This window comes from Numida meleagris, chromosome 3 (assembly GCF_002078875.1).
Source record: "Numida meleagris isolate 19003 breed g44 Domestic line chromosome 3, NumMel1.0, whole genome shotgun sequence".
NCBI classification, from domain to species: Eukaryota; Metazoa; Chordata; class Aves; order Galliformes; family Numididae; genus Numida; species Numida meleagris.
Window position 1 is genome coordinate 1,910,706 of NC_034411.1, and position 24,291 is coordinate 1,934,996.

Genomic DNA, 24,291 nt, shown 5'->3' on the forward strand with positions numbered 1-24,291 from the left:
AGCTCGCTCCTTCCCCTCTCCCCGCCGCCGCTCGGGCTCTTCGGAGCGTGCCTGCGCCTTTCGGCTCCTTGGCAGCGTCCCGGACCAGCGTCGCGTCTCGTCCCCGCCGGGTGTCACGGGGCAAAGTGCGCCGATCGCTGCGCGCCGCGGGCTGAGCCGTGCTCAGGCCCTTCCCTTTCTAACTCTGCAGCCGAAGGATTAAAAGCAGCAGCTGGCTTCCAAATTAAAAAAAAAAAAAACACGCTCAGACGAACGTTGCATTCGTGGTTAAGCACTCACGGGAGCGCACCGGCAAGACCATTTTAAAAATCGCAAAGAAAAAAAATGCGATCGTTTGTGGATTCTGGTTGGACTCTGCTGTTAAACCGACATCGGCATCGCGCCGACGCTTTAATTAATAAAAATGGTTAAGAGTCCTCTCCGTCATCTCATTGCTTACCAGCCTCCACACAAACTGTTTTGAGTTCCTGTTTGAATAGGAGGATGAGAAGGAAAAAAGCCGCGGAAGTTACTTGGAAGCCAGAGAAGCGAGGCGGCTGATAAAACGCGGGGGGTTGTGTCCATCCCTCCGCGATCGCCGCAGCTCCGTGCCGCGGAAGCCCGGCCCGTGCTGGGACAGCGCTGCGCCCGCGGAGCGCGGAGCACGGGCGGGGTGAGGCGCTGCCGCTCTGCCCCGAGATTCCTTCTGCTCGCGGAGCCGGGTCCCGCTGGGAAGGAGACGGGGACGGCCGGGCGGACAAAGGCTGTGGGCAGATCCACGCCCGCGTGAAACGGGGCGGGAGGCGACGGCCTCGTCCGCGGGGAAGGAATCCGGACTGCAGGCTGGAGGCAGCAATGGGGATTCCTGGTAAAGTTCAAGAGTTTGTCATCGCTGAAAATTTCGAGTCACTTTCCTGAACTAGATTGGAGACTTTTTTTTTTTCATGTCAACTCCAGGTTTGATTGCTGGAAAAGGCTGACTGCTGGAACAGCAAAACCAGCGCACCGTACAGCAGCTGGGAATCAAGGCCCTTCTTTAGCAGAGCCCCTGCCGCATACAAACTGTCACCCACCTTCCAGACACGGCACAACCATCCGATCCATTGAATCGAGAGACTGTTTGATCTTATCTGCATCTGTGAGCTGACTGTCAACCTGCTCACGCTGCATATTAAATCATCTATAGTAGCTGTATCAAGCTGGGATGATCTGCTAATTCTAAATTTACTAACCCTTGGAGTGCAGTCATTGTGTTTAATCTAGTGTAGCCAGCATTTATTTTACAAGACTAAATCCTTCTTTAAGATACGTCTGTGCTGTAGGTTAAAAAGTCATTAGCGTGTAGGAGATGGTAATTGGGAAGAGTTCACTTTGATCTTTGAAAGCCAGCTGACAGCATCCCCGCTCCAAACACATACGTGCGTGCTCTCGCCACGCTCGCGTGCCCGGCGTGCACGCACCTCACGACATTTCCTTGCAGAAAGAGTTTTGCATGAGACGAGGAAGAAGAGAGGCCTCGAGACAATGCCTCCATTCCACGAAGACTTGCAATCGAGAGGCAAATTCCCGGTGCTGCAGCGCAGTGAGAGCATGTGGCTGCAGGCAGAGCCCCGCCTGCAGGGCCGGCAAACCTCTCGTCGAGGCAGCGCCCAGCTCGGTGCACGCCTGCAGCCGCTGCCAGCGCTGGGCATCCCCATGTGCTGGGGACCACAGCCCCCAATGGGTTTGGGAGAAGCCAAGTGCCACCGTCAGCACCTGCACCAGCGTGCCCTCTCCTAGACACAGATGCGTGCGCCAAAAATTGTGTGCAGATACGCACACACATCTAGATACGTTAATCTGCTCGCTGCACACGCCCATCTCTCCCTGCCCCGCTCTGCCGTTAGCTATTATACTCGCACGCTGCTGATGGCATCGACATATTCACAGCTTTTATTTCAGTCACCAACTGCTAGGCGTGCTTCCTTTTTTGGTAATCACGTGCCCGGTATCTCTCTAATGTAGCCTAATAACAATTTTAGCATTCAGATAAAAACGATTTCATTCTGTGATTGCCTTTTCTATTAGATTTGATTCTGAGAAGCCCCAGTGGGTGCCTCCGAGGCAGAGATCTATCTGTGAGGCTGCAACCGATTCAATAGCAGCCTGAGCTAACCTTGACCTTTCCCTAGACCCTGCTCCATCTGGTGCCAGCCTGGTCCCCCCCTTCTCCTCCTCCTTGCTTCACAGGCAGCATTGATCAAGACGAAATCGAGCGGCTCGCTCCCTCCCAGGGCTGGGCAGTCACAGGAAGGACAGCGCATTTCAATATATGGAAACGATCGAGCCTCTTATGCAATCATAAATCTACATAGAGGCTTGTGATTTGATATTTCCTTCACCTCCAAAGATTCTCCCCTCCCTCCCTCGGCAGGGATTTATAAACTGTAAGACAACGGCTTTCCCCGACACCTGGAAATTATAAAGCTGGCTGTTTGTCGGGAACGCACGCCTGGCGATTTGATCTGATTTACTTGGCATCTTATTTATTTCCTTGCAGCTCGCTCCATCGTTTTCCTGCGTCCTCGCTTCCGTCTCTCTCTCTCTCTCTCTTCTTTCTGTTCTTTTCCCCCGTTCGGCGGCGGCCTCCTCGGGGATGCCGGGGCGCTTCTGCCGGCAGGCTCGAGGGGCCGGCTCGGGAGGACCGGCTCTGTCCGAGCCCCGGCACCGACTGCCGGTTCGCTCGGGCGCGTTTCTCCGTCTGGAAACGAGAAGAGGCTCCCGCGATCAATCGGCGCTCAGCGCTCTGTGCTTCGTTCTCTTCCCCTCTTCTCCGTTCTGCAGCTGCACCTGTCCCCCAGCGCCGCCTCGCCCCCACAGCCCAAGCGGAAATGCGCCGTGCTCCGCGCAGCCCCGCGCAGCCCCGCGCAGCCCCGCGCAGCCCCGCGCAGCCCCGCTCCGCCCGCCGAGCCGCTCCGCCGCGCTCCCTCCCCCGCTCCCTTCGCGGAAGCTGCCGCGCTGGGGTTCGCCCCGCGGACAGCGCCGCGTCCGTGCTCTCCTCTCCTCTCATCTCCTCTCCTCTCATCTCCGTGTGGGTTCCTCAGTTGCCAGGACGTTCGCTGAGCATCCGCGATTTGCTTTTGCTTCCCAAGAATTGCAGCGTGACCGCGTTTTCTCGTCTCACGCCGGTCTTGAGATTATATAACAGATTACGCAAAATTATAATGACGATCTCATCTATGCACGCTGTAATTATGGTACAGAGTTTCCTGCACACACACACACAGCTTCTGCAGTATCTGCAGAGCCGACAGCTCTGCTCGAAGGTGCGGAGTAGGAAAGGTGCAGATTGATATCTGGCAGTACCTATGCGCAAGAGAGAGATCTTACTTAATGGGAAAAGGGATCTGGAAATATATTTCTCTTCCTTTGGAGGAATTTGTTTTGCTTTATCTCCACGGGTAGAAAAAAATTATAGGAAGGAACGGTGAATTACGCTGAAAAAAAAATACATCTACTCCATTTATCAGTTTGCCATTACGTTTCCTATCTGCGGGGTTACGAAGATTTAGAACATTTCCAAAAGTTTCGGATCTAATCTGCGCTTCGTGCAGCCTATGGTTTGTGTGCAGGACCTGCCACCGCATGCCAGCTAAAAATGAGCGTCAATTAATAATACAAAAACTCTCTTCCTTCCTTATTTCCGCACTCTCGTACCGTAACGGATAAAACTACGGCGGGTGAGAATTTTCCATTCCTAACAGGTTTTATTCTAGAGCACCAAAGCTTCCCCGAACAGAGCTGCTTTTCCCAATGGCAATTTACGCACCCATTTAAAACATAAAGAATATTCAGCATTTCGAGACCTGCTTTTCCTTCGACCCACATCAGCCAGTAGAAACAATCGCAAACCCAGTCAGAGTGACTGCGCCGTGTTGTTTGTGCTGTTCCAAATTAGAAATCATTTGAAACCAGAAGTAGGAGGGTGCTGTTTTTTCTTTTTCTTTACTGTTTCCTACAGCGTGAGAAGTAACCGAAAAACATCCACCCTTGTGACACAACAGAATCCATCAGCTCTTTTCTTGCCGAGCTACCTGAGCAGCCGTGTCGTCTCTGCAGAAATGCCCGAGTGGGGGTTCCTGTTTAAAAGCATATTGTACTTATCAATAAAATGAAATGGCTTCGAAAACAATTTGAGCTAAGAATTGCCATCTGCTCAGAGCGTGTGTGCGTTAGGGGGGGGGGGAACAGAAAGTAACTGCATATATTTTCTCACCTTTCTTTTTTTTTTTTTTTATAGTAACATAAACAATACTCCAGCACACCATAAACCTCTGGCTGTATGAAAGGCACCGGCTCAGTTCGTCGTACCTTAGCTCAGGACTTTGTCCGCGTTGTTAATCACCCCTTCTTCTCCCTAGCTGCAGAAGTGGCACAGAACTCTTTTTTTTTCCCATTAAGCGGGGTGTCCTTTTTTAATTTCAGACATTAAAAGCCTGATCCATCTTCCCATGTGACAGTGCTGAAACATTCCTGGATGGACAACCACCCCGAGGTCTGCATGTGCCTGCCCCGAGACACCAGCCGACAGCGCAGCGGCCTGCAGAGCCTCTTCTGCTCTACACTGTATCCAGCACTAAGGCATATTGCCTCAGTGCTTGTGATGCAGCCCCCTCCCGTGAGAGCTGTGTGCATCCCAGTGAGGCCAGCTCCAGGTGCTGGGAGGCCTCTGCTCACCCCAGGGGAAGGCATGGCCCTGGCAGCCCTGCCTGGCTCCGGCAGCCCTCCCTGCCAGCACCGCCGCTGCCCGTGGCAGGGCTCGCTGCACAACAAGAGCACGAAATAACAGCTTGTTTCTTCCTACTTAGCCGGAGTTAGTTCTTTGCTGTCATCTACCTTTGTGCAGCTGGGAGCCCTGACTTTTGTAACCTGTTTATTCCAGTTCTTGCTCAGCTAACCAACCCAAACGCTGCTCCTAGCAGCTACGGAGAGGAGGGGAGAGCCTTCTGGGAGCACGCAGACTGGAGCTGGGTTTCACAGGAGCGCTAGGGAGGGAGCTGTGAGCTGTTACAGGCCCGCCCCACACAAGGAGCGTGTGTTTCACGTGGCCAGTTTGCAAAGCATAAATTGTCCTCCGCTGCCCAACGTCTGACACTTCCTGCTCTCTGAAAGACCGATTTGTTAAAAGCACTATTCCGAAAAGGGAGTGCAAGGGGCAGATCTCGTGCTCCCTTGGGACTTGGCTGGAGTGTAAATACAATGTAAGGGAAGAAGGAAAGGCAAATACGGTGGCATTAGATAGGCCTGCACCCCTCACGTTTTGATTTCCATCGTGCTCCCATTAGGGCCGGGACCAGCAAGCTGCCTCAAGAGTTACATGCAGAGCACACAAGCTCTTTGCAATAGCTGCAGCACAGCACGCGCTGGGTGCTTTGCACCTCACATCCACAGCCCTCTGTAGCAATAGGATTCAAATCCCCCGTCCTCCATCACTAATACAAATGAAATACCGGAGCGGAAGATTGAACATCGTGGCTTGACAGAGTGTGTCATGTCTCACACAAGAAGAAATGCCACGAGTGCATGATCAAAAATAGCTGCCTAGCTCAGTGGCAAAAGGTTTCAAAGGTGAAATGCATGTTCTGGGAAGAGGTGAGCCTGAGCCCTTAAACCAGCTCCATATGAGAGCAGCGCGAGGCCAAGCCATATGGCAGGACTAATTGCTGTGCTGAGAAAAACATACAGTTCTATGAGACTCCCAGATTTTCTTTCTTTTTTTTTTTTTTTTTCCTGTTACATTGTGCAGAAGTAAGCAAAGCGCCCGAGCCGAGAAGCTGCTGCAGCAGGGCACTGCCACGCAGGAAACTGCTGCTGCTGTCCTCTGCAGGGTTTGTCCACTCTAAGACTTAGACAGGCTTATTCTTGGGTATTAAAACACCTCCAGGCTGAGTTCGAGTGGGGGAAGGTAGCTCCATTTGCAAGTACACGTGGGAAATCACATATTTTTTATCTAGTTATCTATTTTTAACCAGCTATAATGTAGGAACAAAGGGAGTTTTATTGGTTTTAGAGGCTCACATGCCTGTTCTTGTATCACAGGAATGATAGAACCTCTTCCAGGTCATGAATCTGCAGCATGAGAACAGGGACTTCGGAGACTTTGTAAAGAAACAACTTAGATACCTCACTGCTTTCCTAAAGCCACGTGGGTTTGTCTCAAACAAATGACAGCTCTGTCTGACAGCACGTATCAGAGCCAGGCACAGTTTGACAGGCAGGGTTCTGCACCCCAAGGTGCCTGCCAGAGGCGGGCAGGGCTCCTTTCCTCCAGCAGCAAAGCATTTCAGCAGTGCTGGCTGCTGGAAGGGGCCCCTCCTTTGGCCATCTGAAAAGCAGCGCGTTCACCAGGGGGTGGGCACAGCTGTTGGTGCTGGTGGCTTTTTCAGTCTGTCCTGACCTCGCCTCTTCAGGAAAGGGAAGAGCCAGAGAGGGTGAAAAGTGCATATGAAAGTGCCCCTATTTTACAAAGCAGTCTGCAATATAGATGCATCTGATAAGCATGGTATGGCACTCTAAGGGAGATGCAAACAAAGCGGAGGGACTGTCATTAGGGAACCACACGCAACAGGTATTTTCTTCTGCGTGAATGGCCGCGCTATTTACACAAGGACGGATATTGCCAGCTCCTCACTGCTGCTCCATCTCCTCATGCACATGCAACCGAAGGGAGAGTTAGAACTGACTCCAAAAGGCTTGTTACAGCTGCAGATGCTGGGGTCAGAAATGTATGTAATGCTTGCTTTGTGCAGCAACTGCTCAAAAGCATTGCCGCCACCTGTGGGAAAACAGGAGCTTGAGGAGGCTGCCAAGAGCCTGATCCCAAGCAGAACTCTGGGGGAAGGTGTGAGGAGGTGTGTCAGCTACAACATCTCCAAAGCCACTACTCCAACAGGTGGCCCCGATGCCATTCTCTTTGAGGAGGCACAGGTTCTGGGGTATCCTCTTCCTCCTGAGATCAGGCTGATGGTGGAGGGAGACAGAGGAGGAAAATGTACGGTGCCACTGCCGGTGCCATGGCTGTTCTGCAGATAGCACAAGGACTTTGCTCCACAGGACTGTCCATCTGGCACCATTCCTGAGCAATAAAAGCTCGCCCACAAAGTATTTTACTGCAAACAGCCTGTGTAATGAATACCTTAATACTCCTGTAGCTAGACAACAATACCACAAATGGTAATTACTCTAAACATACCCGCTCCATGAAAAGAACTCAAGTTCACATACCTGCTCCTTCAGCCAGCAGGAGCCAGGGCCCCACAGAGGCAGGGTGACTCCTTGTGTCGCTCTCTGGGATTCCCTGGGCTACTCCAAGCATTTTTTCCAAAAGCCAAGGTACCCCAAAGCCCTGCGGTGAGCACAAAGGCAGTGAGCTGGCAGGCACTCTCAGAAAGAAAAGAGATGCTCATGCATGGGTGCGTGCATGCATGGATGTGTGGGGTCAGGCATCAAATGCTCTAAGCCTAGGGTTCTGCACCTACCACTTTCCTAAACCTTTCTCCAATGTCTGCATAGATTCTTTCCTCATCTTCATCTACTTTAAAACAAAACAAAACTGGGCGACTGAAACAGCCTTGAGAGCCAGACACTATCTGTGATTCCTTCAGCGCACATCATGCATAAGAGCAATAGCTGAGCTTGTGAGATATCTGGGGAAAAAAAAGCCTGCATTTTGTGAGATTGGAATTCAGTTACCAGAGTGCTACTTAAAATAAGGGATACGGGCAGAAATTTGAAAATGTGACTTAAAATTACCTCCTGATCTGCACTCTTGTCCCTGCAGTGTCCTCTGCTTGGGCAAACATACAGCAGGCAGGCTGGAGACAGCAGAGGGCGAGGTGCTCTGTGGGTCTATTCTAACCTCGGAATTCCAGGTTTGGATTTTGTTTGTTGAAAATCAGATTCCCCTCTTTGAAAGAGCCTTTTTTGAAAACGACCGTTTATCACATGATTGTGAAATAATTAATGAAACCTGGTGTATGTGAGCATTGTACCTAAGAAGGCCTACGCTACCTCAGAGAGAAAGAGCATTGTGAGGGGCTTCTCCTGTTTGCTTTTTAGCACAGCACATTCAATCATTCCACAGCATTTTATATAATTTATCAATTAATACTGCTACCTGACACCTAAAATGAAAGCAGTATCAATTCATAACCTCATTCTAGTCCCAATCACCAGTACTCTCTTTCAAATGCAGTGTATCTTCCACTAAACTTACAAGCCTTTTTCATGAAAGCAAGCGCTGTTTACTTTATGTGGCTGTATCAGTGAGCTAAATATTTATTGCAAGCTCAAAGCATTCACTGGCCTCATTTTCTCTAGTTGATGCATTCAGATTAATAAACCAGTTTCCTAGTTAAAGTGAAAAGAGAATTCAGAAATGTTTAGCATGAAGTGAAAAAAGAAGCAAGAAAATGACTAACAGACACCAGAATGCTGCATATTTGTTTCATCCTGTCAATTATTTTTAAAGAATTCCCTGTTTATGGAGAAAAAAAATTTAAAAGACTGGGACCTTTAAATAAAGATGCCCACAAACGCCTGTTTCTTCATTTTTCCTCATTTTGGAGAAAGTGGATACTGCGCAGGGTTTTTTTTCCCCCTTTTACTTAACTATTATGCCTTTACCAGTGCTGAAAAAAGTCATATTTCAAGGGCCACAGAATAAACCTGCATCATGAGTTTATGACTCTACACGGTGTGTTTATGAAGCCAAATACTCATCAGCATGTGCAGCATTAGGAAATCACGAATATCCAGCGATCTCAGCAGCCATGTGTAACGTTGCATAGGTAAGAGTTACTCCCAGGCAGGGATGGCTCCAAGTAAACACTTTAGGAGGCTTAGACCTGGAGATAATTTCAATTTGTTTGTAACCGGTCATGAACACACAATCACCTATTGAAAGTGCCTGGCTTAGAGTGCAGACAGATGGAGAGCACAGAGGTTAGTACAGCCAAGCCTCAGACTGACCTTTGTAGAGAGAATTAAATCACTCTGACCTTGTTGCGAAGTCTAAATTATATCCATAGACCTCAAATAATACATTGCTGCCCTCTTTTTATCAGCCTTCTTACCTCGAGGGTATCTTGTTTGCTAACTACTAATGTTAAATTGCAGCGTTTATGCTTGCATTTGTGACCTTAGTGGACATCTTGTCACATTTTTCATGAACACTTAGAAAAATAGAGAGAATGTATAAAACTAAAGTCTCGTTTCACTTGGGCGTAAAATAAACGTGAATAGGAAAAGAAATCTGTTTCAGTCAGAGGGCACGGAACACAATAGTCATTGTATAATTCCAAGCTTCAGTATCATCCATAACCTATCATGTGGACAGCCCAGAAAGAAGAGCAGCGCCATGTAACAGGATTTCCAGTATCTCAGCGGCACCTTTTCTCCTCAGATGGTTTTAATGCTTCGGGATTTTTTCTAACTCAGACTAACACTAAGAGCAGCATAACCCATGAGGCACCTGCTAGTGCTGGTAAGGCAGGCGTGAGCAGCAGCAGGGCCGCGGTGCAGGCCGGGCTCTGAGTGCTGGGCTGCTGTGCAGGCCAGGCTCTGGGCGCTGGGCCACGGTGCAGGCCGGGCTCTGGGTGCTGGGCTGCTGTGCAGGCCGGGCTCTGGGTGCTGGGCTGCGGTGCAGGCCGGGCTCTGGGTGCTGGGCTGTTGTGCAGGCTGGGCTCTGAGTGCTGGGCCGCTGTGCAGGCCGGGCTCTCAGCACTGGGCTGCGGTGCCCGTAGCAGCAGAGGAGCCCGGTGGAGGAGCAGCAGAACTGCAGCCCTTCCCTTGGGCTGAAGGCCTGGCCCTGCCTGTTGCGGTTTACGGCTTCACCTCAACCCGACCAGGATGTGCTCGGGAAAAAAAAAAGAAAAAAAAAGAAGTCCAAGTTCAGGATGCTTCTTTCTAAGTGTCTTCTTCCTAAGGTGCGCTGGAGTTCCTTCTTTAAAAAAAAAAACAACAACAACAACAAAAAAAAGCTTTCCTCCTTTGCAATTATTTTGATATTTTGGCTCTGTGACTGCCTTTCTTTGTAATCAGGAGCAAGCTTTGCCAAGGCCCTCCATGGGGAACGCTCCTTGAATCTCCCCGTGGAAGGGGCTGGGCCTGCCCTACAGCCCCCCACAGGGCCAGCAGCATGCGGCAGAGCAGGGAGTGCTGCCTGAGGCAGGGTGAGCTGCCCAGCGGTTCTTCCACCCATGGGGATCACAGCTGCCCCTACAAGATGCCTCCATGCCACGCTTGGCACCGTCCCCCTCGCCGACCTCCAGCAGCTCTCTAAGCCGACAAAAAAACGCCCACCTCTTGCTGCGACGGTGTTCGGAGTGCTCAGCAAGCTGGAGCGAGTAACTGAAGGGAGAGCTGAGCACCAGAAGCGGCAAGCAACAAGACCCCACAGCTGCAGGGTGGAGAAGAGAGCAAACCAGTGCAGTACTGATGTGGATCAGCTACAGAACCACACTGTTAGATTTAGCTGCTATTGAGGGTTAACTTTGGCACAGGAGCAGCTGAAATGCTTGAACGTGATGCTTTCTCCCAGCTTTGCTCTGCAATACGAGCAAAAAAAACCCAGAATTCTGTTCCTTATGTCACCTAGGGCCTGCCCTCCAAGGTGGGCTGCAATGGTAAAAATCCTTCACACGCCGTGTTCTTACAGTAGCATTTGTATGTTAAACTAAAAAAATAACAGCCTTAAAATATTGCCTCTTCCCTGATTTTCAAAGTAGGTGCAGCATGGTGAACAGCATCCCAAACTGCCCGCTATTAACCCTGCAGCAGCTTCATTTTTTAACCCTGAAGTGAGTTCAGCATCTCATGTGTCACTGCTGATACAGGCAGCAACCATCCCTGCTGGTGTCACTTGCACCAAGGAAACCTGTCCTCAGAAACTAAGGACTGCTTGGTCAGAAGCACCAGCCTTGGACACAGGAAGTCACAACTGTGTGTGATGGAAACCGTATGGTGTTATTTTACTGAGGCTTCATTAGATCCAAAGCCTGCGGATTCTATTGAGAACGACATAGAGTTAACCTACTTGAAAAGGCAGAAGTGCAAACAGCCCATGGGGGTGTGCTCTTCGCATTTTTTTGCCTGCAAATGTACTAGAAATTCCCCTAAAGGGAAGTTCCACGCTTCCAAATGCACACTGCAGATTGAGAACACTGAGGTGTGTATTTCCAGCAGATTCCTCTCGATATTTTTAAGGACTTTCAAATAAATAGATTCCTGTATTTCTAGGGACGGGCTACAAAAGCGGCCAGTCAGGGCCTGTCGAATCCCCCAAGCTCCAGGTTGCTGCTGTTGTTGCTGCCACAAAGCAAGTGCTTGGGGTGGCTGCTGCAGCCTGTATTGGAAAAGCAGCTCCCTTCTGGCAGCAGCAGTCATTCTCCACCTTCCAACCTGACAGTTGTGGGGTCACCAAGCCTGGTCCCAAGCTCTCAGGGCTGAGGCAGCAAAATTCAGTCTTGCCAATGCCGCTGAGAAGTCTTGCTCCGGCTCTGACCCCAGTACTCTTAGCTGTTCCTCTTCTGGTGTGTGGTTCCCGTGTGGTTCTCTGCAGGGTGTGCGGAGCGAGGAACAGAGCCCCAAGGAATGATATATCTGTACATATCTGTGCCAGCCCAGCCGTGGAAGAGACGGTCACAGGAAGGAAAGGATACAGAATAAAAGCAGGCTAGGAGAAAAGGTCCATGTCTTAGAAATCATTTAATATTCCAGGGCTGTGAGCTTCAAAAAATCGAGCTGGATCTAAACAGTCATACAGGAAATAATGAGTAAGAACCACTACTTACTTCCTTTGGCTACACAAAGCAAGAAACAAAGCAATAATCACACTGTTTTATTCTGTGATCTGATTGCTGCGTTACCTTATTTCCCGGAGACTATTCCTCTGCATACCACAACATGCCTGTCAAGATGTGGATTTACAGGTTACGCTGTAGTTGAACCTGCTAGTTTTCAGCTCCATTTACTTGTTGGTACATGCCTAGCAGAGTTGCAGTCCAGATTAGGAAACATTTGTTTATGCCCCAAAATCCCCAACATATTTTTCCAGCTCTGCTCCCTGTGCTGGGTTTCATCCCACCAGCTCTCTGCTAGTCAGCTCCCACACTGTTTCCTGGTATAAAATTGATTAGAAGCAGCATGAAATGTCATTGGGTTGACCCTCGGGAGGCTGGGCCCAAAAATAACAGGCGGGAAAAGTGGCCTTTTGATTAAACTTTCAATTGCCAAAAAACCTGTGCATTTCCCCTCACCATGCATGTGTGCACATATTGTAAGCCAAGAGAATTCTACAAGAGATGGAGACACCACAGTGGCTTTAGCACAGACCTGTTCTCAGCAGCGTTAGTGCTGCTGAAGACAGCAGGACTCTTGCCATCAGCTTCAGTGGCGGCAAGAGAAGGGTCCTTTGTTCCACTTCGTATTTCACATCTCTTTCTTCCCGGTGCCTCTCGGCTGTTAGCAGAGAGAGAATGTGAAAGCACAGTGCAGCAGGCCCAGGATGGCTGCTCGTGACTGCAGAGCTGGTGTTGGGGGGTGGCAGCATCTTGGGAAAGCAACACAGGTTTTCAGGCATTCTATAGAGCCCATGCTAACGTGTTTTCTGGGTAGTGTTAGGTACGTGTTGCTTGTACTTTTCCAAGAGGGGAACGTCAGCGTCAGCAATACCCAAGAAGCTCTTCTGGCAGGGTCCTGGGAAATCCAGGTGCTGCTCCAATGAGACAAAAAAGCCACATGGAGTTTTAGTGGGAAAAAATGTGGCAAAGGAAGAAGCATGGCCTCATGCACGCCTATGCTGATATGAACATCTGATACTATGCGCGTAATTTACATATTCATATATTTATATGTCAGACTGCTCCCATTTCTGAGCCTCATGACCGAACTTGCTGCAGAATAGCCAGATGCAAAGAAATGAGGGAAGGAGGGAACAGCAGATTTTGGAATCCAAATTTCCAGGCCTCAGCAGATTTGCCATGGTCGTGTTTGTGTATATTTTTTACTTTCTCCTCGAACTTCCAGGTTACACCGAGCCCCTGGTATACACAACATCCCTGCTTGGGATCGGTTTCAAAGCAGCTTGTCTCAGGGTCAAAGCACACATGTTTGTAATATTTGCAGGTTCAACATTTAGAGCTCCTCTCTAAGCCAGGTGAGATCAGTGGTATAGAGAGACAGGCCATGAGCATACAACAACCCTCTCACTGCCTCCTGGGCAGCCCAACGCTGTCTGAGGCCAGAACCTGGCTCTGCAGGGCTCTACCTGGGCCACAGCAGCATCCTGTGGTTACTTTGTCACATGAGCAAAGCCACTGTCAGTCTTTTTAGGTCTAGAGATGAACTATAAGAGACAGGTGTTACAACAAATAACGACCACTTCTTATTCTGAAAATAGGGCTGGAAATGAGCCAGTGAGAACTATGGTGACAGAAATTCATCTTGCCTTCTCTTGCTCACACTTCTCTTTCTCTCCTTTTCAGAGGATATAGGAACCTTTTTGTCTCAACCCCAATAGCAGTTCCTCTAAACTTATGAAGGACAGCTCTACTGCTACGCTATTGCTTTTTTTAACATTTCCTACCCCCCCCCCCCACAATTCAGCCTCTGAGTTTGCAACGTGTATAATAAATTGGAAAAAAAAAAAGTTCCTGAAATCTTTCTCAAATAATTCTCGAGGATTATCAAATCCATTACTGAAATGATATTTGGGAAGCGATGGAAGGAAAGAAGAGAATTCACAAGGGCCTGGTAAGGCATATCTGTCTTGAGCGGGGAGCCAGGGCTTGGCCAGTGATGTACAGTGTACCCGCATGGAACCTGGACACTCACAGCAATTTAAGGTGATATCTTGGTCAGCAAGTGGACACCCCAAATACGCGGCGGTTTAAGATGGGGATTGTGAGAAGCAGACATCCACAGAAACCCGAATCACATTCTAAGGCTGTTGTTTAACATTCTAGGTAAGTAAGGTAGAGAATAGAAAGAATAAGAATTATCTTAAAATCCCTGCTAAATCATGCCCTGCTTTCTCAAGGCAACCTCGAGCTTTAGTAGTTCAGACAGATTCTCTAGCTGACAATTAATATTAATGGGTAGATTTCACAATGTGGCATTATCACACTGTGAGATGGGTGGGCATACCATCTGGGTTTTGGCAGGTATTAGATGTAATCAAAGGGATTACTTGGCTCGGGGAGAAATGGAAAACCTTGGGCTTGTTTAGTCTTTCTTCTTTTGTTTGGATGCAGCTCTAGGTGTACTTAACTATTTTCCCCTTGTCCTTTGTTTCTCGTGATGAGCGTTTCTGAGTTTACATGGGAAACGAGAGGCGGATACCAAAGCAATTGTATTAGTTGGAGTCTGAACCGATCTGCCTTATAGCCTTTCTCTTTCTCATGCAATGTTGTTTTGGGATCGATTGTCAGCTCGTTTAGGGGCCTCGCTTTCGCGTCTTAGAAGGTTAAGCGGCGTATTTAAACGGCGAGGGATTTAAAGAGAAAACACATTTAGATAATCAACCAACCAGACCTTTTTCGAGTCGAGCCGAAGAAATTAGGTGCGTGAACAGATAAAGGCGCAGAAAAAAAAAAATAAAAATAGACTTTGTACTTTTCTTTCCGCAAAGCAAATACGAAGTGCCAACTTTCCGGGCCGGGTGGGAAATTCCTCTCCCTCCCTCTCCCTCCTCCCAGCCCAGCCCAGCCAGCCCCGAGCACCAGCGCTACTGACGAGGGGAGGTTTCGTTTTAAACTTTAGGAAAGCTATCGATTCGGCAGCCTTTCTTTCCCGCCTGTCTGTGCCCCAGCTGACTGTAGCTAAGTAATCCTCATCAATCTGTGGTAATGCAGGACCGTGTTTATTGCTGTAGTAGTTAAGTTGTTGTTAATTTTACACTAAATGGTTGTTATGATGATGAATGAGTAGCTCAGGCTGCCACCCAGGGGACTTCAGCCCATACAGCCAACAAGAGCGAGATCGCAAGGGGAAGAAGGGAAGAAGAGCAGGGAAGAGCCAAGGACCACAGTCAGAAACTTTTTTCAGGACTTTTAAAAAAAGGGGGGATGGGGGGGGGGGGAGTTCGGAAGAAAAGGGGAAAAAAAAAAAGAAAAAGAAAAAGAAAAAGGAAGGAGCTGATCGACTGCTTCGTGTTTGAATTTGTACGCCGTGGGGTAACAGGAGCTGCCCGAGTGTTAACCGTGGTTCTTTCACACATCGGCTGGAATGAAAGGGAGGATGAAAGCACAACCCGGTGTCGCGTCGCGGCCTGGCCCAGCAGCGGCATGGATCCTGCCCGAGGATGCCCTGCTGCGCGCCCCGCAGAACCCCGACCTTCCCGGGCTGTCCCGCGGAGGAACGCGCTCCGGTCCCGCGGCCCGGCCCCGCCGCTGCCAGCCTTTGTCCCGAGGCGCTGTCCGCTGGCGGACGGCGCCCCCGTGCGGCCGCGGCGCGGTACTGCAGGCCGGGAGGCGGCGGGCGGGGAGCGGAGCGGCTCCCGCGGCTGCGGAACGTTCCTCGGAGGTGGAGCTCGGAGAGAGCAGCGCGGGGCGGAGGGGAGAGCGCCCCAAAGCCCGAGTGGCTGCAGGCCCCGCTGCAGAGGAAAGCCCTCCTCCCATCGCCTTCTTGCTTTTAATGTTATCAGTGTACTGCCCCATGCCGGGTTACTAGAGAGAAATTGTTAGGGTTTTGTCAAGTTAAGTTTTATTACTTTGCATGGCCTAAGTTTGACTACGGGCAAAAATGTACAGTTTTACCCAGCCTTTATTGCTCATCTGGGTCAAGTGGCATTGCATTTCCATTCTGTGTCACTGCTCAGAACGATCGAGAAGAAGGAAGTGTGGCAATTTAGTCTGGGAGGCCCTGAAGGGAAAATAACCAGAGAACCCAGGAGCTGCAAACGTGCCCTGGAAGGGTTCAAGGGCCGGCTCCCGGAGAAAGTACAGGCCAAAGTCAGAACCAAGTGTTGCAAGTTGAGCGGGGCTTCTTCCAGCTCTTATTCTGCCTCCGTTTTTACCTCGCCTCCCTTCCCAGCGATCACTCCAAGCCTGCATACCATGCAGGCACAGAAATGTGCAGCCATTTTTCTGTAGCTTGGATGCAGCACCTGTGTGAGCCCCTCACCTACAAGGGCTGTCCCACAGTGTTTTGCAGCTGCTGGGGTTCCCGTGAATAGTTTCTCAGCTCCAGCTCTGGGACCCCCAGCAAGCAGGTTCTGCCACCAGCCCTGTGCCAAGACAATCTCTGTAGCCATGATTCTTTCATGCAAGGCGATACAAAGCAGCTATGGGTGGCTCTGGAAGCTCAACAGCCCATCTCTAGTCCTTTGCACAATCCAGCTAGTATTCGCGCTGAGTAGGTGAAATGCACCTGCCACGGATTTGAGACATCTGTTACAGGTGAAAAGCATCACCACAAGAACCAGATCAGTAAAGCACTCCATTACTTTGCTTCCCACCTTCAGCACCTGGTCCTGGCCCTGCTCTTACGTGTTGCACAACTACAGTATCTGGAGTTTGGCAAAGCTTTCTGTAGTCACAAACTCTGAAACTCTCCAGGCATGGCCCATGAAGACAGCCTGCTTCTAGCACAGTCTATCAATTCCAAGTACTGCCTCCCTACAATACTTGCTGCTTAGAGATTTGGAATTTGAAGGGTATATTAAACGTATATTAAAATAATAAATGTGTATTAAAAAAAAAACCCACAACTATGCAATTCCATAACTCTGGCTTACACTCAGATTATCTTGCATTCTCTTTCTGTCTTGGAGCAGCAGAAGATGGGACAGGCAGAAGATGGGACAGGCACCCTCTGAACTCTCGCTGCCAGTTAGGAATAGGGCCTCACCACGTGTGTGCTGAACAAAAAGGCAATTTCTGCCACAAATTGCTTGTGATCCACTGTGTTCCTAAGGCAGCGGACATTATTTACTTTCTGTTACGATTAGCTGGAATAATACTACTGAAAATAGACAAGTACACCAACGTTCCTTAAAATTAATAGATGAATGCTAGTTCTTCTTTATTGACATTGCCGTACCTGTCCTGAGCATGCTGTTATTAGCTTTCGGTCTAAGAGGACCATAGCTCCTATGCCACATAAGGCCACATGGTGCCCTAAACTGTAAGAGGACACACACACACAGTCCTGCAATGATTCTCTCTGAATATATTTAACTGCACAGCACTAGTGTTATTGCAAGAAGAAACAGTACGAGCCGGAGTATATGATGTTATTTTTTCAAATCTGCCACAGTCTTTCTGGACTGCTTTGAGCAATTCACTCAGCCTATTGCATTTTTACCATTATTATTTTAAGATTGCTATGTACTATTCATGAAGTCAAAGGATGCAATTCATCGCTGCCCTTGCACAAGAGAAGTCTCCCTTTTGGATTATCCTCTGTGCGTACGTATCTGTGCTCCTGGGCAAGAGACTCTGGCAAAAGGCACAGTCATGTCAGTGAAGTGCTGGGAGAAGCAGATGCTGGGTGGTCCTACGCTTAAATTATTTGCTGGCTGCTTCTCTAGGGACCATGGCAACTGTGGCACAGATAAGAGAATCCCCAAAGACTACGCTGAACTGGGTCACAGCCAGGAGAAGAAAAAGGAAGAAGTCCTGGTATTGGCATAGGGATGAGATGCCCTGCCTCTTCTCTTGGGGCCAGAACCATCTCTGGCCCCAGCAATTTGTGCTCTAAATTAAGGGCTGCTATCCATCTGAAGAAAGGAAGAAAAAGAAGCAGCAGCAATACAAAGAGACTAAGCATTTATTTTTGGCTCACTTGTTCTTAATGGAGATAACAATACCTCAATCTTTGACAGCAAAGCAGGGAGACTCAGCTCATGGAAGTTTGCCAAGTAAATTGAGATCTTTGCACAAAAGGCACTTTCGACATGCACAACTTCTGGCTTATTAAAGCAAAACAAAAACCATTCACCTTAAGGAGTGTTCAGGAATTAGAAGGCATGGCTCCTCACAGCTCAGTGCCTCGTGTGATTATTTAAGCTTGTCCACATCCAAGCAGCAATGCTCAACTAGTTTAAATACCTAATGCATGAGGCATGGAACAGGGAGGATGTAGGACTGCTGTCTCTTCCACGTAACTTGCCAGTCATTCACCAGGGCTCTGCTCTGTTCTTTTTGAGCAGCATCTAAGCCACCAAATAAGTCATTGTATTGTAACCTTATACGCCTATTACAAATACATGTATAAGAGAGGAAGGCTTGTGACTAAGTGGCCTATTTAGAAAGGACCCAGAATACTTTTTTTGCAATTTTCTTCTCACTTCCCCATCCCTCTCTTCTTCTGAAGTGGCAAGGAACCAGAGCAAGAGCAGTGTGTGAATTGATTTGGAGACGATCAACGTATTGGTGCTCAGCTCTGGCCAGCTGCCGTGTCATTGATTGCCTCAGGATTGATTTGCACACCATTTCTTCTCAGCACATCTGCCAAGTCAAATGGAGAGAGAGCAATGAAGTGAAAAGAAAATTATGTATTTGTGGTAGACGTTTTCACCTCTTTTCACATCCTCCTTTGGGAGAAGTTGAGGGACCTGGACTGACTTCAGTGCTACTTTTAGAAAGTGCTAGGAGAGGAGTTAGTAGAAAAGAAGAACAGCAGGGATCCACCTCCCTCTCCCCCCTCAAATCCTTTGACAACAACCACCTACAAAAGGTAAAGAAACTAAAGTTTCTGCCTATAACAGAGACAGCTATTCAGCAGGCCAGAGTTTTGGCTAATACATAATGATCATTTATGCTTCTGCTCAGTAGCCACAGAGGATACAGGTTTCAGTTTGCTTACAGCTTACCTAAAGAGCTGCCAGAGTACTCCATCGAGTAAGCATTTTATAGTCATCTGCTGCCAGTGGCAATAATAATAACAGAAATAACAGAAGAAAGTATGCTCACGGCAAGTTGCTGGAGAGACCATCTGATGATACCAGTTATATTCACTATATAACTGGTATATATAAGCCACTAAGGGACTTCCAGGTAGGGCAGGTAAGTCAGAGACTGATCAGCAGTCAGGACACTGGGCATGCCAGAACCTAGAGGTAACTCAGCTCATTTGGGATATGTGCACTGCTAACATATTTCTATTACCTGTATATTTTCCCTTTGGAATCAGGAGGTGCTGATGTCCCAAAATAGCCAGTTGTGTCATTTCTTTCTAACTGTGAACCCCATGTCACTGGCGCTCTCCTGGAGACAGAAGGACACTTTCAGGTGAAAGATTTGTTGCAGACTGTTACAAAAACTTTGCAAGGTTGTTCTTACAAACACCTCCATCGAGAAAAGTGAGAAGTTCCTTCCCTCTATTTTCTCTCTACTGTCACAAGTCAAATTCTCCACTTAGAGTTACCTAGGATTGTAACAATTTTCTAATTTTTACTCCTTTTGCAAGGACAACAGTTTTCTGATCCTTTCCTCACATTCATTTCTAACACACCACACTGAAGCTGGCAACATTTTTCAAAGATCAATTCAGACCTCAGCTCCCATTGTCAACAATAGCCAGTGGCTCTCAAAAACACCTGGTTTCTTAGAACACTTTTGAAAATGTGCATTAGGCTCCTAAGTCAACTGGAGCGCACTGCATGTAGCACATAACTGTATAACAAGACCTGGATGCTACAGTACAGAAGCAGTCTTAAAAATCGAATAAACACCTTCATAAAGAACCATTTTGGCTTATTAACCGAGGTATTTTGAACAACCTCATACTCAGAAAATTCGTAGTCTGCAGACTGCTAAAAGTAATCCAGACAGCATCACTCCATTTGCTATATTTTAATCTCTTCTACCTTTGGCATCTTCTATCAGTCACTCTCAGAGACAAAACATTTAGATGAGAATTTGGGTTGACATTCTAGAGACTTATGTATGTTCTTATCATTGGGAAATTTAGTTTTCACAACATCCATGATACAGATGTTATTTTTCCTTCCTAAAGAGTTTGGAAGAAACTGGCAGAGTAACTAAATGTTAAATTTTCAGCTACCGTTATGACTATAGTTACTACATAATACAGTCATACTGTTAGACACCACAGTTCTGTTTTCCTCGGATTACACTTTTATGAATTAGAGACACTTGCTTTCTAATTTTCAGGTACACCCAAGGCTTCCCAGTGAAATTTGGGTCTGAGTGGGCACCTATTTATAAGTGCTAACAAACCTTCATTTTGTTATCCTGTTTTCAGAAGAGCTCAGCTTCCATTTAAGTAGTACTATGCAACAGAACAGTCTGATACTATAAATTGAATCACAGAATCACCAAGGTTGGAAAAGGCCTCCGAGATCATTCAGTCCAGCCATCCACCTATCACTAGTATTTCCCACTGAACCCTCAGACAACATCTAAATGTTCCTTGAACACCTCCAGGGTTGGTGACTCCACCACCTCCTTGGGCAGCCCGTTCTAGCACCTGACCACTCTCTCAGAGAAGCAGTATTTCCTGATGTCCAACCTGAATCTCCCCTGGTGCAACTTGAGGCCATTCCCTCTCATCCTATCACCAGTTACATGGGAGAAGGGGCTGACCCCCAGCTCACCACAACCTCCCTGCAGGTAGTAGTAGAGAGCGATGAGGTCTCCCCTGAGCCTCCTCTTCTCCAGACTGAACAATCCCAGCTCCCTCAGCTGCTCCTCATAAGGCCTGTGCTCCAGACCCCTCACAGCTTTGTTGCCATACTCTGAACACGCTCTAGGGCATCGATGTCTTTCTTGTAGTGAGAGGCCCAAAACTGAATGCATTACTTGAGATGCAGCCTCACCAGGGCTGAGTACAGAGGGATGGTCACTTCCCTGCTCCTGCTGGCAACGCTATGTCTGATATAAGCCAGGATGCCATTGGCCTTCTTGGCCACCTGGGCACACTGCTGGATCATTTTCAGACAAGCATCGACCAATACCCCCAGGACTGCTGACTGGCAACTCAGGGGATCTTCTGAGTGTAATGGGACCTGGTGATGAATAGAAATTTTTAATGTTGCATTGATAATGATTACAGTTTTGAAGAAACCTAACCCATTTATGACAGCAACTGGCAGACCCCAGAAGACATTACTTTGTACACTTACAGGGTGGTTTACACAACTCCGAGCTCAACAGACAAGACAAGTACTCACTGCCCTGGTGAGTAGCAGTCAGTGCTCAAAGATGCTAGAAACATCAGTTGTCATGCGACTCATATTGCCCTCTTTTCACAGGCAGGATAGAGGGCTTGGCCTCTCCACCTCACCTCACTTTCATGTGTACGTATATACAACATATACATATATACATATATATAAATATGTAGATATATATATATATATGCAAAGTAGCTCACTTACCTCTAAAGCTATTGTCTAGATTCCTTTTAGAAACAATGGAGAAAAAGACACCATTTGGAAATGCAACTCAACCAACCTGTTTCAGGTGCCTGGCTGAATAGAACATGAATCAGGCCCTAGAATTGATTTATATTCCTATTGGCTATATAGATAGTTTAAATAGTAAGCTGAGGTAGTGATATCTACCAGACAGGTGCCCGCAGTCAGTCGAATGACTCGCACTCTTTGAGGCCCTTCTAAGGTAAATAGCTTTCAGAGAATAGAACACTCATCACCTATCATGCAGCATGTCACAATAACCCTTCTTTCAGCCCACTTTTTCCCTTTGGCATCTTCTAGATCCTTCCCACCCCATGCAGATTACAAAGGCAATGTTCCTTGCCTTTTGCTCCAACCCTCTGCACTTTAGACTCCTCTAACATCCCCCACTATTCCATCACACTGTCAAGTGCTTTGTTCTTATTTTCGAGCTTCTCCTCACCGCTTATTCATTCTCATCTCTTGCCATGTAGCCTCAGCACTCTCAGTTCTCCTACTTGAACCATCACCAGCTCCACACATAGTCACACGTCCAGAAGGTTCCTCTCTCACCTTCACTCCCTCCATAAATCAACATATAAGACCCTGCTTTTGTGGCATCCATAAGAGACTGATCTGATGGTAATTAAGATATTAATGACTACTTTGGTACAAGATTTTCAGTAGTGATAAGAGTATCACTTTTTTTTCTGAGGTAAGAAACAGATCTGTGCTGAGCATCTCCCTTCCAAAAAAATTAAGCTTTAAGAAAAATGTTTCTGAACATGCACATACAAAAAAAACCCAAAAAACTGATATGACCCCACAACAGTATGAGTACTTCTAAAAATCTCAGCTAAATAATCTGTTTTTAAAAGAGAGAAGAGTAACAAAAACGTACATCTTCAGAGCATCTTTTCTGCACTGCTTGTATGTCATTTATGCTTACTGGATTCAGTTCCAGATATGAGCAGCAGAAGTGAATAAATTTTAAAATGTAATTTCTCAAAACTAGATTGCAAAGTCATGATTGCAGCTTTCCTCAACTCCAGACTGTCCAGAATTCCGAAGATGCTTTACTACCCCCCAAGCTTTTCTGAAATGCAGATAAAAACTTCACAGAGATTAGTTAATCTGCATACAACAGAGACTTCAGAAGAGGCTGAAAAGCGAGAAGCATTTCTGACGATGGGTTATGACAGAAAATACCTGAAGGCAGCTAGCTCAGAAGGCTGAGAGAAGCATGCATGGTCACTTCTCTCCACCCCAGGATGCTGCTTCAGACATCAGCTGGAATATAGCTCCCTTTATCCTGGTGTTTGCTATACACTGGTGTTTACAGTCCAGTCTGCTAACACAGCGTTTTGTTCCATCTTTTGCCATAACTTCAGCAGAGGCACATACCTAGAAAGTTAAAATTCCTTTCTGAGCCCAGGTACAGAAATACAACCTGAGTCCTGCTGTAAAGACAGCAAACATAAGAATGCACAATCATGTCACACTTGCAAACGTGCATCTTCTGTACTGATATATTGCGGAGTGGAGAAGAACATTGAGCATTGACGCAAACGTGCTCTGCAAAAACTTCCTCCATGGCCCAAATTAGACTTAGAAATTCAGTGTATTTTATGTGCTCTACAGAAGAGTTATTTATAGAGTTGAGGTTCCAAGAAATATGTTCTGTACCATAACCTTTTGTTTCCTGCCCAAGAAAAGAGGTAGTCTTTCCAGAGTGCAAGAGAAGTAACTTTCTGACATTTCTTTCTGACATACTGAGCTTTAGTTGTGGAATAGAAAATAGTTCATTTTACAAATGAGCAGTTGCATCAAATATAGTTGCTTTGAACTCAGTTCAAAATAGAGTTCAGAGTGAAATACAACAATTCTATGATACAGAAGAATGTAAGACTGTGATAGGTTGTGAAACGGAGCTAGCTCTTTTTTGAGTTAAGTATACACCCACCAGTTCTGGTCATCTCTACAGGTAAGTAATTCATGGTGAGCTGGTAATATCCAAAACTAGAGGCTTCTTACACACTCTTCATAGGAGAGGTGCTCCAGCCCTGTGATCATGCTCATGGCCTCCTCTGGACCTGTTCCAGTAGTCCCACTTCTTTCTTGTGCTGGGGGCCCCAGGCCTGGATGCAGTACTGCAGATGGAGCCTTACGAGGGCAGAGTAGAAGGAGACAGTCACCACCCTCACCCTGCTGGCTACTCCTGTTATGATGCACACCAGGAAGAAGTTGGCTTTCTGGGCTGCAGGTGCACAGTGCTGGATCAAGTGAAGCATTTCATCCACCACAAGACCTTCTCAACAGGGCTACTTTCAAGGAGCTCTTCTCCTGGTCTGTACATATATCTGGGATTTTCTCAGCCCAGGTGCAACACCTTGCATTTGACCTTGCTGAAACTCATTAAGTTCTCGTGTGTCCACCTTTTGAGCTTGTTCAGGTGCCTGTGGATAGCATCCCTTCATTCTGTTCCATCAACTGCACCACTCAGCTTGGTGTCATCAGCTTAGTTGCTGAGGGTGCACTCAATCTCACAGTCTATGCCATTGATAAAGATGTTAAAGAGTACCAGTCCCAAGACACACTACTGGGGGAAACTGCTCATCACCGACCTCCACCTGGACATAGAGCTATCGACCACAGTCCTCTGGCTGCAACCTTCTAGCCAGTTCTTTATCCACAGAATAGTCCAGCCTTCAAATCCACAACTTTCCATTTTAGAGATAAGGATGTGGTGTGGGACCGTGTCAAAGGCCTTGCAGAAGTCCAGGTAGATGACATCAGTTGCCCTTCCTTGGTCCACCAATGCCATCACTCCATCATAGAAGTCACCAGATTGGTCAGGCACAATTTGCCCTTGGTGAAGCCATACTGGCTGTCTCAGACTATCTCTGCATCTC

The 24,291-nt window shown here is 47.6% G+C and overlaps 1 long non-coding RNA gene across 1 annotated transcript in view; it reads right to left on the reverse strand.

Moving 5' to 3' along the window:
- LOC110396455 overlaps positions 1,889–24,291 on the reverse strand; it is a 29,718-nt gene continuing 7,315 nt past the window's right edge. The window contains exons 2-3 of the long non-coding RNA XR_002436975.1: positions 7,243–7,363; positions 1,889–4,097 (exon numbers count right to left, since the gene is read on the reverse strand). This is a non-coding gene — a long non-coding RNA (uncharacterized LOC110396455). The remainder of the gene's footprint in view (positions 4,098–7,242; positions 7,364–24,291) is intronic.